Source organism: Lissotriton helveticus, chromosome 2_1 (assembly GCF_964261635.1).
Source record: "Lissotriton helveticus chromosome 2_1, aLisHel1.1, whole genome shotgun sequence".
Taxonomy (NCBI): Eukaryota; Metazoa; Chordata; class Amphibia; order Caudata; family Salamandridae; genus Lissotriton; species Lissotriton helveticus.
The window spans coordinates 2066660051-2066676920 of NC_136059.1; the positions used below are offsets into that span (position 1 = coordinate 2066660051).

At 50.3% G+C, this 16870-nt stretch overlaps 1 pseudogene; it reads left to right on the plus strand.

Annotated features, from left to right (window-relative positions):
* Nucleotides 1–540: 540 nt before the first annotated feature.
* On the plus strand, nt 541–2226 carry LOC144820817 (28S ribosomal RNA; annotated as a pseudogene).
* The last annotated feature ends 14644 nt before the right edge of the window (nt 2227–16870 follow it).

A 16870-nucleotide genomic window follows, 5' to 3' on the forward strand; every position in this document is an offset into this window, starting at 1 on the left:
AGTATAGATTTGAATTTTATAGATGTGAATTGTTACAATTTTATAGATGTGCATTTTCTAATTAGATGTGTAATTTGTATTTTATAAATGTGTGATTATAACAATTTAGATATAGTTGTGTACATCATACTTATTGAAATGTCTTGATTGAGGAATAGGTCTCAAATAATCTCATACAAATAGTTATCACACATTGATTATTGCTAATCATATTTTAAATTCTCACTGTTCGTAGACAATTTTAAATTGTTGGAATAGTACTGCAAGGTGTACTATCTCCGGCCTATAGGTGATTCCAGTTCCAGTGAGGACAGCGTTCAGTGTGGCTGTACTCCGGAGCGAAAGAATGTTGTATTGTTGGAAGCGAAACCCAACTGACGCTGATGGGCAGCATAATAACCCAGAATAAGCCACCGCGAGGTGGCACAGAATAGCCAAATGCCTCATCATCTAATTAGTGACACGCATGAATGGATGAAAGTGATTCCCACTGTCCCTACCTACTATTTAGCAAAACCACAGCCAAGGGAACGGGTTTGGCAGAATCAGCGGGGAAAGAAGGCAAGTTGAGCTTGACTCTAGTCTGGCACTGTGAAGAGACATGGGATGTGTAGGATAAGTGGGAGGCCCTCGGGCTGCCGGTGAAATACTCTAACCTTCTCGCTCCATACTAAGAAGGTGGCATCCATGTGCTTCGGCATTCTGCGTGGGTTGAGGCCTATCCTCAAATTTTTCGATGCTTCCACCCGCCAGATGGTGATCCAAGCTAGCGTTCTATCGAGGCTCGATTACGCGAGCTCACTGTTCTTGGGCGCCAACCAGGCGGAAGTCCTGCGACTCCAACGAGTGCAGAACGCGGCAGCTAGGGCCCTGGTGGGCCTGCCGCGTTTCTGCTCAGTCCGTAGCACAATTTCCAACTTACACTGGCTGCCAGTAACCAGACGTATAGAGTTCAAGGCCCTCTGCTTTGCATTCAAAATTCTTAAGTCTGACACCCCCATCATACTTCAGCACCTTTTGTCTTTATACACTCCGTCGCGCAGCCTTCGATCTGCCGGCCAAAATTTGGCACTCGTTCCCCGTTTCCAAAAATGTAGATTAGGTGGCCGATCGTTTACGGTTTTGGCCTCTAAACTATGGAATGCACTCCCGACCCACATTCGTTCTCTGGAGGACCTTTTTGCTTTTAGAAGAGCTGTCAAAACTCATCTCTTCCCTTTGTCTTATTGATCACTCCCTACTTTTCTCTGTGTTATTGGTTGTGTTATCTGTTCTAGAGACAGCGCCGGGACGCCCCTTAGCTGGGGCAGCTGTGCGCTTAAAAAATCCAAATAACATAACATAACTTACCCAGTGAGGCGGGGGACGAGCCCCATGGAGCTCTCGCTTCTGGCTCCAAGCGCCTCTCGCTCTGGGGACAGTTGCAGGTTGGGAGTTTGACAGGGGCGGTACACCTGTCAAAGCATAACGCAGGTGTCCTAAGGCGAGCTCAGAGAGGACAAAAACCTCCAGCGGAGCAGAAGGGCAAAAGCTCGCTTGATCTCAATTTTCAGCATTAATACAGACTGTGAAAGCGGGGCCTCCCGATCCTTCTGACTGTTAGGGTTTCAAGCAGGAGGTGTCAGAAAAGTTACCACAGGAATAACTGGCTTGTGGCGGCCAAGCGTTCATAGCGACGTCGCTTTTTGATCCTTCGATGTCGGCTCTTCCTATCATTGTGAAGCAGAATTCACCAAGCGTTGGATTGTTCACCCACTAATAGGGAACGTGAGCTGGGTTTAGACCGTCGTGAAACAGGTTAATTTTACCCTACTGATGATGTGTTGTTACAATAGTAATCCTGCTCAGTACGAGAGGAACCGCAGGTTCAGACATTTGGTGCATGTGCTTGGCTGAGGAGCCAATAGGGCGAAGCTACCATCTGTGGGATTATGACTGTACGCCTCTAAGTTAGAATCCCCCGTAACGATACCGCAGTGCCTCAGAGCTTCGGTTGGCCTAGGACAGCCAGCCTCTCTCAGGGGGCTGGTGCGTAGAGCCGCTCACTTGGGGACCGTAATGCGGACGGAAGGAGGCCGCCTCCATTGCCCTTAGTGCACCGCATGTTCGTGGGGCACCCGGTGCTAAATCACTCGTAGACGACCTGATTCTTGGTGAAGGTTTCGTAAGTAGCAGAGCAGCTACCTCGATGCGATCTATTGTAAGTCATCCTTTGAGCCAAGATTTTGTCTCTTTGTGCGTAGGAGCCCACGGACCCCTCCCTCCACCACACCCAGGGGTGGGTCCCTCTGCCGCAGGCCAGTGGGAGAGACGTGGAGGGGGTAACGCGGGCCCGCGGGAGGCCGCCTCCACCACGTGCCCTCCGGCACGGGGGCCTCCCCCTCCCATCCCTGCACGAACGGGGTACGAGGATGGGGGCCACCATCCCTCGCGGGTTGGCAGGGTGACCAGATGTCCTGGGCCACCAGCCGGGCCTTCCCTTCCTGCTGCTCGGGCAGGGAGGTGAGCAGCAGCCACCCAGTGGAAGGAACCTCCAAAGTGGCTGCCTTGGTGCGCCCGGCCACCCTCGCTGGACTGCAAGGGCGACTGGGTACGCCACCCTCCCAGGACATCTGGGCGCTGGGTTGTACCGGGCCATCTGGTCGCCTGGCTGCGTGACCAGATGGCCCTGAGGGCCGGGTGACCAGATGGCCCTGCGGGCAGGGTGACCAGATGGCCATGCGGGCAGGGTGACCAGATGGCCCTGCGGGCTGGGTGACCAGATGGCCCTTTAGGGTGGCAGCTGGGCTAACTCCAACTTTTGTCCTTCCCCACAGTTCTATAAGCCCCCACTATGTGGGGGCTTAATAGTCGAGGAAAATGGGCTACCCGGGCAGGCTGTCGGGAAGAGGACGTGGCCTGGGGTTAACCCTCCTTGGTTCCGGCTGAGGGTCTGGGTGCTTGGCAGGGGTCCACCGGGGCCCGGGGAGGCTCTCCCTGGCCTGGCTAGGTTTCGGAAGCCGGGACCGGCCTGGGGCTTGTGCTCCATCCGGTGTGCCCCGGGCTGCGTGAGCCCCACCATCCTGCAAGCCATCGGAGGGTCCGGGTGCTGGGGACAGTGGTCCACTGTGTCCCGGGGAGACTCTCCCCGGCCTGGCTGTGGTTCAGAAGCTGGGACCGGCCCATGGCTTGAGCTCCGTCTGGCAGGCCCCGGGGTGCATGAGACCCCATCCAGCAAGCCATCAGAGGGTCCGGGTGCTGGGGACGGGGGTCCACCAGTGCCCGGGGAGGCTCTCCCTGGCCTGGCTAGGGCTCAGAAGCTGGGACCCGGCCCCGGGCTTGAGCTCCGTCCGGCAGGCCCCGGGCTGCGTAAGCCCCACCATCCTGCAAGCCATCAGCTGGCCCGGGTGTTGGGGACGGGGGTCTACCAGGGCCCAGGGAGGCTTTCGCCGGCCTGGCTAGGGTTCAGAAGCTGGGACCAGGCCCGAGGCTTGAGCTCCGACCCGCGGGCCCCGGGCTGCTTGAGCCCCACCGTTCTGCAAGCCATCGGCTGGTCCGGGTGCTGGGGACAGGGTCCACCGGGGCCCGGGGACGCTCTCCCCAGTCTGGCTAGGGTTCGCAAGCTGGGACCGGGCCGGGGGCTTGAGCTCCGTCCGGCGGGCCTCGGGCTGCGTGAGCCCCACCGTCCTGCAAGCCATCGGAGGGTCCGGCTGCAGGGGATGGGTGTCTACTGTGTTCCAGGGAGGCTCTCCCCGGCCTGGCTAGGGTTCGGAAGCTGGGACCGGCCCAGGGCTTGAGCTTCGTCCGGCGGCCCCCGGGCTGTGTGAGCCCCACCATCCTGCAAGCCATCGGAGGGTCCGGGTGCTGGGAACAGGGGTTCACTGTGTCCCGGGGAGGCTCTCCCCGGCCTGGCTAGGGTTCAGAAGCTGGGACCGGCCCGGGGCTTGAGCTCCATCCAGCAGACCCCTGGGTGCGTAAGCCCCCGTCCTGCAAGCCATCAGAGGGTCCGGGTGCTGGTGACGGGGTTCCACTGGGGCCCAGGGAGGCTTTCCCTGGCCTGGCTAGGGTTCGGAAGATGGGACCGGGCCCAAGGCTTGAGCTCCGTCTGGCGGGCCCCAGGCTGCGTGAGCCCCACCGTCCTGCAAGCCATCAGCTGGTTCAGGTGCTGGGGACGGGGGTCCACCGGGGCCAGGGGAGGCTCTCCCCAGCCTGGCTAGGGTTCGGAAGCTGGGACCGGGCCCGGGGCTTGAGCTCCATCCGGTGGGCCAGGGCCGCGTGAGCCCCACCGTCCTGCAAGCCATCGGAGGGTCTGGGTGCTGGGGACGGGGGTCAACTGTGTCTCAGGGAGGCTCTCCCCGGCCTGGCTAGGGTTCGGAAGCTGGGACCGGCCCAGGGCTTGAGCTCCGTCTGGCAGGCCCCGGGGTGCATGAGCCCCCCCAGTCCTGAAAGCCTTCAGAGGGTCAAGGCGCTGGGTACGGGGACCCACCGGGGCCCAGGGAGGCTCTCCCTGGCCTGGCTAGGGTTCAGAAGCTGGGACCGGGCCTGGGGAGCAGGTGTGGCTGGCTTCATCCACTACACTGTCAGAGCGTAGTTTTCTGCCCACCCCTAGAAAAGACCTATGTAACTAGAGGTAAGTTTGTCCGACGCTACTATTATCCGGAAACAATAGCGATGGGGTTAAGGACTGAATGAAGTACTACTCAAGTGTCATGTAATAAGACCACCAACGTTGGGCTCCATCTAGCAGGAATTCGGCTCATACACAGAACGTGCAAAGAGACTTGGAACCTCAGTGAATTAGGCTGTGCCAAAACTCACCTTAGTAGCCGAAATCCCCTACCAGACTAGCAATCAGTGTCTCATTGGTTCTTTCATAACTCCAATGATTAGACAACCCAGAACATGGAACTTAGAATACCTCAGGCAATGTGGAACACATGAACACTCTTTCGTTATACTCTCATACCAGTCCAAAACGGGGAGTAAATGAAGACACGTGCAAGTTTGAAATATTTATTTCTAATGCCGTGTTCTCAGGCACAGTATCTTAGCTAATACAAGCAGACATATTATAAGCAACACGATTATCAGCATAGTTACTATTCCATAAAATACAAAGGGAGAAAGCATGTTAAAATGCTAAATCAAAAAAGGCTAGATTACACCTTGAAATCACCCTCCCTTGCAAGTAGGTTATTTTATATCAACAGAAGGTCTCTTGGGTTTAGAAGGGCGGCCCCATACCTCTGGTCCTAGTAGAAATGGATCTCATCAACTTCTACACCAGCTCTCTGCAATGTGAATGTTCTCCAAGTGTGTGAGCATGCCTGCGCAGTGCATTATGAAACGCGCCAAAATCAGAGGTGGCCACAGATGCATATATGTTATGTCTAGAACGTGCGCTGATCAGACCGAACAACAACCACTGTGTTGAAATAACCTTGAAGGCCACTGCACTCACTGTTCAGACAAAGCTTACCAAACAAAGCTGCTAGTATAGAAAAACATATTATTCTTGTGTGAAGCAAAACAGTCCGCGAGACTCTAAACATTTATAATAATGTGTGCCGTGTGCAAAGGCAGCCGAAAGGAAAAATGGCTTTTAAACTTTTCATTTGCTCATGCTAACTTAACACAGTGTTAATGCACGGCTCATCCCCATGACAGGGGTGTGCCAGGGGCCAGTAGGTGGTGCACAACCAGCAGCTTGTGTGGGGTGGGATGTTGTTTGTCGGCTGTGTTGGTGCCGTAGGCCTGTTAGGCGATGATGGCCAGGCTGCGTAGGATGGTTGTCCCTTTCAGGCTGTAGTGAACAGTGACATTGTCCGATGTTGGGTCTATGAAGCATGTGCATTTCCTGGGGGGCCGCTGTAATTGTCTGTGCTGCCCCTGTGGTGGTTGGGGGGTGCCGGGTGGGTGTTGTGGCCCTCTTGTGTGTCCGTGCTGCATGTTCTGTTGCTCCATGGCATCTGTTGCAATTCCGATGACGCCCTAGGCAGGGCTTCCTTTTCCGGTGCAGACTGCCGTCCGACTTTACACCAGGTCAGAGCAGGTGTAAAATTCCTGCTGCTAATCCGCCTTACTGCGTGTTTTGTGTTCTTATCGCTGATCTGTCTGGTCATTGTAAATGTTGAGGTGTGATGTTGTCGTGGGTTTTTGAATGGGAACGCCTACTCTGCATCTCATAAGCGATAGATGCGATAGTTGTGGGGGTCCTCTGTGGCGATGTTTTTTGCGGCTGCTTACCAGGGAAAAGCGGTGCTGAGGGCTGTTAGCACCTGCTTGTGAATGGTGGGGTAAATTATCATGACTTTGGTTGTGATAAAGTGCAGTTAATTCCGCTATAGCTCCTTGTGAATATGCCCCATGGTTTTTAAATTGGGTGTTGGGAAATGCCACTTTGAGAAAGTAGGCATTTTCTTGTTTAACCATTCTGTTTGCCTCAGCCTTTTGAAGATTGACTGTCTGGTGTTGGAATGACGGGGGCTGCGGCTGGGGATGTGCATTCACTGTAGACAGCCACTGGGGGGTTGAGGTGTGCCTGGCCCTTCCTGGATGACTCAGAGCTGAGAAGAATAGACCTTGGCTACATTTAGAGTGGTGGGAGGAGTTTTCCTTGCACCTGAATAGGGTCTCTCTCCCTTGCACAATGCTGTTCCCACCCTCTGTGGTTCTACTACACCAGTGAGGACAGAACTGGTATGGAAAGTCCTCAGAAACCCTTTCACAAAGAGAACAAAGACAAAATAAGGTATAAGTAGTGGTCCTTGAACCCCAGAATTTTAGATCACTTCTGGACTCAAGAGGAACTTTTGCCAAGGAGAAGAGCTGGAGAACTGTGAGGAGGAGCACTGCCCGCTTGCTGTGTGCTGTGTGGGGTTGGCCTGCAGTTGCTGCTTTTTCCAAGAAAGGACAAAGACCGAAACTTTGAACCTGCTTGAGGAACAATCTTCAAGGGCGTGTGTGTGCTGGCCTCCTGCTCTGAAGTCTCAAGGACACAGGAACTTCACCCCAGCTCCCCTGAAATCTATTGCTGAGAGTTCTGACTTGCCAGGAGGTGCCTATTCTAGTTTTGGGGCTCTGGAGGTTGCTCCTGCTGTTGGGAGATATAAGTAACGTGAAGGAAGCAGGAAATCCTGTCTCTTGACCTGCACTGAGACCAGAGGCACCGCTTGTGTAGTGCATGATGCACCACCATACCTGCACCGCAGCTCAACGCCCTTCAATGCCTGCTGATGCCTGCAGTTATCAGCATTTCCCGATGCCAGTGCTTGCACCAACTCCATCATCGCCGGCTCCTGCATCCTGTTATCGCAGTGCTGATAACCACTGAGGGTGACTCCATGAACTCACCAACGTCACACCACCACAGGAACCGAAGCCTCACCTCCGACGCAACTGACTTCCCCTTTCCTGGACTCGACACGTCGCCTCCTCAAGGACACGACGCCTCGCCTCCCCTGTGGAAGCCAGGGAGCGGCCCTCAACCTCGGCACCGGCGACTCACCTCCACGGCACCATTTCCAAGGTATCGTTTGTTTGGGGGTCTGCTGTGTGACCCCTTGCCAAACGCCACGATCCTTACGGTCAACACCGTACTTTGGATTTATTTTTGCAATAACAGTTCTAAAGTCAAATCTTTTTACCTGCATGTTGGATTTTTGTCCTTTTGGTCTTGTTGAGTTTAGATAAAGATACTTCATTTTTCTAAACTAGTTTGGTGTCCATTTGTGGTGTTATCACTGTATTACTGTGTGTTTTGAGTACAAATACTTTACACATTACCTTTGGGATAAGACTGTCTGCTTGTGCCAAGCTACCAAGGGGGTGATCAGGGGTTATCTAAAATTGTTATTCCCCTTACCCTGACTACTAGAGACCCCAATTTCTAACAATATATATACATTAAAAACAACAGCTGCATTATTTTATTATGTATTGGTGTTAGTGTCTGACCCGAGAGAATAACCAGGGCCAATATTGATTGACTTTGACTTGGCTTTTCAGACTTAATCCAAGGATAAGAATAAAATGCAAAAACATGTGCTGGTTCTGTGTGAAAATTAAGCCTGGGCAGAGTACGCCTAGTGGCGCTACGCGGAACTCCGCAAAGCGCTAAAAAACAATCTGCAATGCTATGGTGGGATGTATGACGTTACAACGCATACCTTTACAACGCATACCTTTACAACACATTTTTTACAACGCAACATCCATTACAACGCATTCCATTACAACGCATGCCATTACAACAATTTTTTAAAAACTACCTTTACAACGCATTCCATTACAACGCATACTACCTTTACAACGCATACCATTACAAGGCATAACATTACATTGCATGTATGGTAATTATTGGATAGTGTAGGGGTAACAATTATTATTCTAACTCCAGGGGGTGCAACAGTAGGGTAAGTGTTGGATAGTGTAGGGGTAAAAATTACTTTTCTAACTCCAGCGGGGTGCAACAGTAGGGTAAGTGTTGGATAGTGTAGGGTTAAAAATTACTTTTCTAACTCCAGGGGGTGCAACAGTAGGATAAGTGTTGGAAAGTGTAAGGGTACTATGCATTGTAATGACATGCGTTGTAGTGGTATGAGTTGTAGTGTCATGCGTTGTAATGGTTGCGTTGTAATGGCATGCAATGTAATGGATGTTGCGTTGTAAAAGTTTTGTTGTAATGGTATTGCGTTGTAAAAGTTGCATTGTGAAGGTTGTTTCCCCTGTGAGGAGTTCCCTGAGCGGGTGGAGTTGCTTGTTCCACACATTCGCAAGACGTTTCTGACATTTGGCAATGTGGATTGCGTGTTCGGGGGAAATATTGTGCGTCTGTTATGGTTCTGTTCCTGTTTTTTTATTCCTCCCTAAATCTTTGCAATCCTTTGTTCCTAAAACTTTTTTCTGATCTTTTTTAATTTATTATCTATCCCTTTCCCTACTTAAGTGTATATTTTAAAAAAATCTACTTTTGGTGTGTTTTTTTGTGCATTTTTGTACTGTTTTTCTATTACTTGCTGTTTATTTATTTGTATTTCCTTTCTTCTTCTCCTCACTTAATTTTTTAAGTTTTACATTTTCTTTTCCACCCCCATCCGCCAAGAATCCCGGCTAAGACTCAGAGTGGGAACCTGGTAGAGAGGAGCAGTATTCCTTGCAGAAGGTGTATCCCGGAAGGGGTGAAACTCCGGGTCTTGTTTTTGGAGGTGGAGCTGGCTGCACTTTTTGTGTGCAGTGCCACCTCCCCTCCACCCTAGCAGCAGGCGGCAGGCCTGGGACCTGGTACGGGCTCCAGGAGCGTAGGGAGCGGTGTGCAAGGGTGTGCCGGGCAATGTATTGCTGCTCTGGGGTCCGGCCTACCCATAACCAAGTGACACACCGGAGGTCCGACATCCTAGACCAAGAGCAGGACCTTCTGTACCTGTTTGGTGTTGAGGTCGCGGGATTTAGTGAGTACTGGCTAATTATAATTATTATTGTGATTATTTTTTTTTCCCAAATAGCAAGAATGCTGCTGCTCACATGCAGGTAAGTTACCTTTAAAAACCTTGTATTATGTGATAGTTATTCTAGATAGGTGATTGGCGTTATCTAATCTTACTTGTTTGCAACTTTGTGATCGCTTGGGCTGATTATGCATGAGAACCTAAATTAGGTAAAGCATTGCAGACTAGAGACTCCTTTACTTTGTGCTGTCACTAAGATAATGGTAGTTAGTTAGTTAATTACTAAATATCAGTTGGTAATTTAGCTGCCGGCGTGACGCGTCCCCTCACTTGATTTCAGTCCTTGACTTCTCCTTAGTGATTGTAGTGGAACCTCTTGTAATTCGTATAGTAAATGTATAGTAACCAACAAATTTCATGTATGCAATTATGCATGCTGCCATCTATGCATTTAAGAAGACTGAATGCAGCCTTAGTTAATTGGCCCATCAAAGGGGGTTGAGAATGATGATTGCGAATGAGATCAGAATTTGGTACTTAGAAGCAAATATTTTTTTTTTTAATTCCTTCCTAAGTCTTTGGCATAGGTGGGCTAGGTAGGTTTAGGATTCAGGAATCGGAATGGAACTGTGGAATAATAAATATAGGATGGTCTGCGGTCGTCATACTAGTCTACTACTAGTCGATCTGATTTAGGAGAGGTCAATGTTATTGCAATTGCCGTTTTCTGTCAAAAAATCATTTGGAGCGATTATTTAATATTTATTTAACACCTATCACCTATCATTGTTTGTCTCCGTAATTATGTCTTACATGATCAGCATCCAGAGGCAAGAGTTGACTTCGTCTTCCAAGGCTGGTGCGGGGGCTGGAGGTGCCTCCCAGCAGGAACAGCGCTCCTCTGCTGATGGCTTTGCTGGCCCCAGTAAATCCTCCTGTTATTAATATTAATATGTAGTTCCCTAACCTTTACTGCTCCTTATTTTTTTAACTATTATTTCTGTTTCCTAATTTTATTTTTTACCCAATCCTCTTCAACCTACCTGTTTCTACAATCTTGTTATCTCTGCGTTACCTACCAACTTAATTATTTATATATTTCTAGTGTCTGTTTTCTTTTTTTCCATCAAATCAAACCGCCTCTGCTCTGACTCTTATAGTCTGTCTGTAGCTTGCTTTCTTCTGGTTTTTCAGTCAGCTTTCCCTCTCCCCTAATATATTTCGTCGACTGTCTGGTACTGTAAGGCTCATAGAACGCATTGGTCCTTACTAATACTAGTATTAGTAGAACTAATTCTCTGCTGTGCAGATTGCGTGCCCAAGTAAGGTATTCCACACATGTTTGTTGAGATAAAGGCTTTCTTTTCTTTTTTTTCTCATGATCAATCAGTCAATCAGTAAATGATGGTCATGGTCACGTTGGACACCCCAAAGTTGTGTATTTAACTTTTTCACGTCTAGTACTATTTTTATTTTGCAGCAGTTGATCGTGAACAACTGATTATCATGCACTGTGGCTGATAGGAAGTATGAGAACGAGAAGGAGGACAGCATCCTCATATTTCCCAACCAAGAGACCTCATGTCCAATTGTCCACCCAGTTGGCCACTCATTTTCTTTTCAAAAACTCAGATTTACCATTAGCTCTAGCCACTTAGTCCAGTCCTTTGGGTTATCCTCTTTTTGAGAGGCTTTTCAAAAATTGCCACCAACAAAATGCCCAACCGGATAGTTTATTATTTTTGATGGGACATACTGTCTACTCTACTCTTGTACCTGAATTGTAGTGATGTGTGTGGTGTATGTATTGTATTTTCAAACTTAAAAGTGAAATAAATAAATAGGGGGAGGCGTATACGGCATCAAAAAAATATGAAAAGTTTTTTCTAGGCGTACCGACCACCAGCAGCAAAGGCGACACCAGTCAGGAGGGAGCTAAAGTGGCAGCTGCAGGGAGTGAGCCAGCAGCAGTGGCGGGGGTGGTGAATCATATTACTTACTTATTGACAAATTTAGTCTCGCTGTAAGGGTGTAGACTGTATTGTTGAAACTAAGAAGATAAGAAGACACCCTTTACTTAGCATTAGCAGGAGTTCAATTAATCAACCAATCAATCAATCAGGGATTTGTGAAGCCCACTACTCACTCATTAGGGTCTCAAGGTGCTGGGGGGGGGGGGTTTCGCGCAGCTTTGTCTCATCTGAAGAGCCAGGTCTTGAGGCTCTTCCTGAAAGCTTACAGTGTAGGTGTTTGCCTGATGCTGAGAGGGAGTTTGTTCCAGGTCTTGACTGCAATGTAAGAGAAGGATCTCCCCCCACTCTGGCTTTGTGGATGTGTGGGATGTTGGCTAGGGCAAGCTTGGCATATTGGAGCCTTCTCTCGGGTTCATAGAAGCAGAATCTTTTGTTGAGGTATTGGGGCCCGATGTTGAGCAGGGATTTGTAGGTGTGAATGAAGAGCTTGAAGGTCACTATCTTTTCAATGGGGGGCCAGTGGATTTCTTGTAGGTGTTGGGTGATGTGGTGTTGTCATGGTATGCCTAGGACAAGTCTAGCTGCAGAGTTCTGGATTGTCTGGTTTTTGAGGAGTAGATATTTTTTTGATTCCAGCATTGAGGGTGTTTCCGTAGTCAATTCTGCTGGTTATTAGTGCGTAAGTGATGATCCTTCTGAATTTGGCGGGATTCACTTGAAGGTCTTGCAGAGGATGCGCAGGGTGTTGAAGTATGTTGAGGATACGGCGTTAATCCGTCAGTGCATGGTGAGGGAGGAGTTGAGTATGATGCAGAGGTTGCAAGCACGGTCTGTAGTTATGGGGGGTCACTGAGGATGGTGGGCCACCAGGTTTTGTCCCATGCTGAGGGGGTGGATCTGAGGATGAGGACTTCCATTTTCTCTGAGTTGAGCTTTAGGCATATGTTGCTCATGCAGGAGGCAACGTCTTTCATACCTTCCTAGAAGCCATGTCTGGTGATGTCGGGTTCCTTGGTGAGGAAGAGGTTGAGCTGGGTGTCGTCGGTGTAGAATATTATGCTGAGTCCGTGTTTTCTGCCGATGGTGGCGAGAGGGGCCATATAGATGTTGAAGAGTGTGGGGCTGAGTGAGGATCCTTGGAGTACTCCGCAGCTGATCTCTGTGGGTTAGTAGAGGAAGGGTGGAGTCTGATTCTTTGGGTTCAGCTGGTAAAGAAGATGCGGATCCAGCAGAGGGAGGCTCCCCGGATGACGGCGTTGTGGAGTCTGGCGGTTAGTGTGCGGTGGGAGATGGTTTCGAAGGCTGCTGCTAGGTCTAGTAGGATGAGGGCTGCTATGTGGCCCATGTCAAGGAGAGCGCAGATGCTGTCCATGGTGGCTAGGAGGGCAGTCTTGGTGCTGTGGTTGCTGCAGAATCCAGATTGTGAGCAGTCGAGGATCGAGTTGGCTTCTATGAAGTTGGTGAGCTGGTTGTTAACAATCTTTTTAGTGGCCTTGCTGCGAAGGGGAGGAGAGAGACAGGTCAGTAGTTCTTAAGGCTTGTCGAGTCTGCAGCAGGCTTCTTGAGGAGGGGCTTTACCTCTGCACATTTCCAGTCATCTGGAAAAGAGCTTGTTTCAAGGGAGCAGTTGATGGTACGTCATAGTTCGGGTGTGATGGTGGAGGCAGCTCTGTGGAAGATGTGGGGCAGGGAGGGGATCGGTGGGTGTGCCTAAGTATATACTTCTCCAAGAATCTCTTTCTTGGTGATTACAACATCCACTGGAATAAAAACGGAGACCCTGCTGTCATTCTATGTAAAGACACCATGGACATCACTGACCTGACCCATCTCTACCAATCCCTGACTCACACCAAAGGTGCCACCCTTGATGCTATTTTGACTAGCAAAGATCTGGTCTCTCTCTCAAAGATCCTTCCCGTACACTGGTCTGATCACCACCTTATCCTCTTCACCTTGAATAGCTCCATTACTCGCCCCACCCCTATCGGCAGTTTACCTATGAAACCTACTCGTAATCTTCACCTTATTCCACCTGGCGAATTGGAATCCTCAATTAAAACTCGCCTACTTCTCCCCCCTCTCTCTCACACGACCAATGACCTAACCAAACATTATAATAATTCTATTCTTGAAGCCCTCTACCCAATTGCCCCAATCAAACTCAAACAACAAAAAAAATCCCTCCCAAATCCTGGTTCAACTCCGACCATAATAATGAAAGACGGGCCCTCAGGCAATCAGAACGTGCCTGGAAGAATCATCCCACCTCTGATAATCTGGTTCTCCGTAGAGATACCAGAGCACAATACAAAAAACACATTTTCAATGAAAAAGCCTCCTTCCTCCTGTCACAACTTGACCAGGCTAGAAACCGTCCCAGAGAACTCTTTAACATCGTTAAAAAACAAACTTCCTCTGGCCCTCCTAAAATATTAGCCACTGTGGAAAGATGCGAAGAAATCGCCAGCTTCTTTTCGAATAAAGTCAACACGATCGAACTATCCTTCTCTTCTCCCCCTCTCTCATTCCTATCTCCCCTCAGCCAACACCCCCGAACATTCCTACTACATTTTTGTCCTCTTTTCCCCCATATCATGATCCCTCTCAACCCCTCCCTGCTCTCCCCAGCCTGACTCCACTCTTATGGGCAACCATGCTAAAAACAATGCTTCCTGGAGTGAATTTTGTCCAGTATCAGAAACCGCTATCATCTACATCATTTCTAAACACAAACCATCCTCTCATACCAATGATCCTCTTCCCGCCCATTTGGTTCAAGAACTCAAATACATCATCGCCCCAATATGGACCAATATCATCAACTCCTCTTTTTCCAATGGCTGTGTTCCTGCCTCCCTTCAGTTAGGTCAAATCTCCCCCATTCTCAAAAACACCTCCTCTGACCCTAATGACCGTAACAATCTACGCCCTATCTCAAACCTTCCCTTCCTCTCTAAAGCCCTTGAAAAATGTGTCCTGTCCCAATTAGATAACCATATCGTCTCCTTCAATCTCCTTGACGTCTTTCCAGTGGCGTCACTGGGGTTGGTGTCACCCGGTGCGGGTAACTCATGGTGTCACCCCCTCATGACTTACCGCATGGACCACCTCTGTCGGAAATGTACGGTGCTAGGTACTGTCTTACTCCCTCTAGCTCCCTCTCTCTGTCTAGCTCCCTCTAGCTCCCTCTCTCTGTCTTACTCCCTCTAGCTCCCTCTGTCTCCGTCTCTCTCTGTCTTACTCCCTCTAGCTCCCTCTCTCTCTGCCTTACTCCCTCTAGCTCCCTCTCTCTCTGTCTTACTCCCTCTAGCTCCCTCTCTCTGTCTTGCTCCCTCTAGCTCCCTCTCTCCCTCTCTTACTCCTTCTAGCTCCCTCTCTCTCTGTCTTACTCCCTCTTGCTCCCTCTCTCTCTGTCTTACTCCCTCTAGCTCCCTCTCTCTGTCTTACTCTCTCTAGCTCCTACTCTCTCTCTTACTCCCTCTAGCCCCCGCTCTCTCTCTTACTCCCTCTAGCTCCCTCTCTCTCTCTTACTCCCTCTAGCTCCCTCTCTCTCTGTCTTGCTCCCTCTAGCTCCCTCTCTCTGTCAAGAGCCCTCTAGCTCACTCTCTCTCTGTCTTACTCCCTCTCTCTGTCTAGCTCCCTCTCTCTCTGTCTTGCTCCCTCTGGCTCCCTCTGTCTCCCTCTCTCTGTCTTACTCCCTCTAGCTCCCTCTCTCTCTGTCTTACTCCCTCTAGCTCCCTCTCTCTGTTTAGCTCCCTCTAGCTCCCTCTCTCTGTCTAGCTCCCTCTAGCTCCCTCTCTCTCTCTTACTCCCTCTAGCTCCCTCTCCCTCTGTCTTGCTACCTCTCTCTCTATCTTAATCCCTCTAGCTCCCTCCCTCTGTCTAGCTCCCTCTCTCTGTCTTGCTCCCTCTAGCGCCTTCTCTCTCTCTTACTCCCTCTAGCTCCCTCTCTCTCTGTCTTGCTCGCTCTAGCTCCCTGTAGCTCCCTCTCTCTCTATCTTACTCCCTCTAGCTCCCTCTCTCTGTCTAGCTCCCTCTCTCGCTGTCTTACTCTCTCTAGCTCCCTCTCTCTCTCTGTCTTACTCCCTCTAGCTCCCTCTCTCTGTCTAGCTCCCTCTAGCTCCCTCTCTCTTGCTCCCTCTAGCTCCCTCTGTCTCCCTCTCTCTCGGTCTTACTCCCTCTAGCTCCCTCTCTCTCTGTCCTACTCCCTCTAGCTCCCTCTCTCTCTGTCGTACTCCCTCGAGCTCCTCTCTCTGTCTTCCTCCCTCTAGCTCCCTCTCTTTCTCTTACTCCCTCTAGCTCCCTCTCTCTCTGTCTTACCCCCTTTAGCTCCCTCTCTCTGTATCTTACTCCCTCTAGCTCCCTCTCTCTGTCTAGCTCCCTCTCTCTCTGTCTTGCTCCCTCTAGCTCCCTCTGACTCCCTCTCTCTCTGTCTTACTCCCTCTAGCTCCCTCTCTCTGTCTAGCTCCCTCGAGCTCCCTCTCTCTCTGTCTTACTCCCTCTAGCTCCCCCTGTCTCTGTCTAGCTCCCTCTCTTTTGCTCCCTCTAGCTCCCTCTGTCTCCCTCTCTCTCGGTCTTACTCCCTCTAGCTCCCTCTCTCTGTCTAGCTCCCTCTAGCTCCCTCTCTCTTGCTCCCTCTAGCTCCCTCTGTCTCCCTCTCTCTCGGTCTTACTCTCTCTAGCTCCCTCTCTCTCTGTCTTACTCTCTCTAGCTCCCTCTCTCTCTGTCGTACTCCCTCTAGCTCCTCTCTCTGTCTTCCTCCCTCTAGCTCCCTCTCTTTCTCTTACTCCCTCTAGCTCCCTCTCTCTCTGTCTTACTCCCTTTAGCTCCCTCTCTCTCTATCTTACTCCCTCTAGCTCCCTCTCTCTGTCTAGCTCCCTCTCTCTCTGTCTTGCTCCCTCCTGCTCCCTCTGACTCCCTCTCTCTCTGTCTTACTCCCTCTAGCTCCCTCTCTCTGTCTTGCTCCCTCTAGCTCCCTCTCTCCCTCTTTTACTCCTTCTAGCTCCCTCTCTCTCTGTCTTACTCCCTCTTGCTCCCTCTCTCTCTGTCTTACTCCCTCTAGCTCCCTCTCTCTGTCTTACTCTCTCTAGCTCCCACTCTCTCTCTTACTCCCTCTAGCCCCCGCTCTCTCTCTCTTACTCCCTCTAGCTCCCTCTCTCTCTCTCTTACTCCCTCTAGCTCCCTCTCTGTCTTGCTCCCTCTAGCTCCCTCTCTCTGTCTTACTCCCTCTAGCTTCCTCTCTCTCTGTCTTACTCCCTCTAGCCCCCTCTCTCTTACTTCCTCTAGCTCCCTCTCTCTCTCTTACTCCCTCTAGCCCCCTCTCTCTCTGTCTTGCTCCCTCTAGCTCTCTCTGTCTTACTCCCTCTAGCTCCCTCTCACTCTGTCTTGCTCCCTCTAGCTCCCTCTCTCTCTTACTCCCTCTAGCTCCCTCTCTCTGTCAAGAGCCCTCTAGCTCACTCTCTCTCTGTC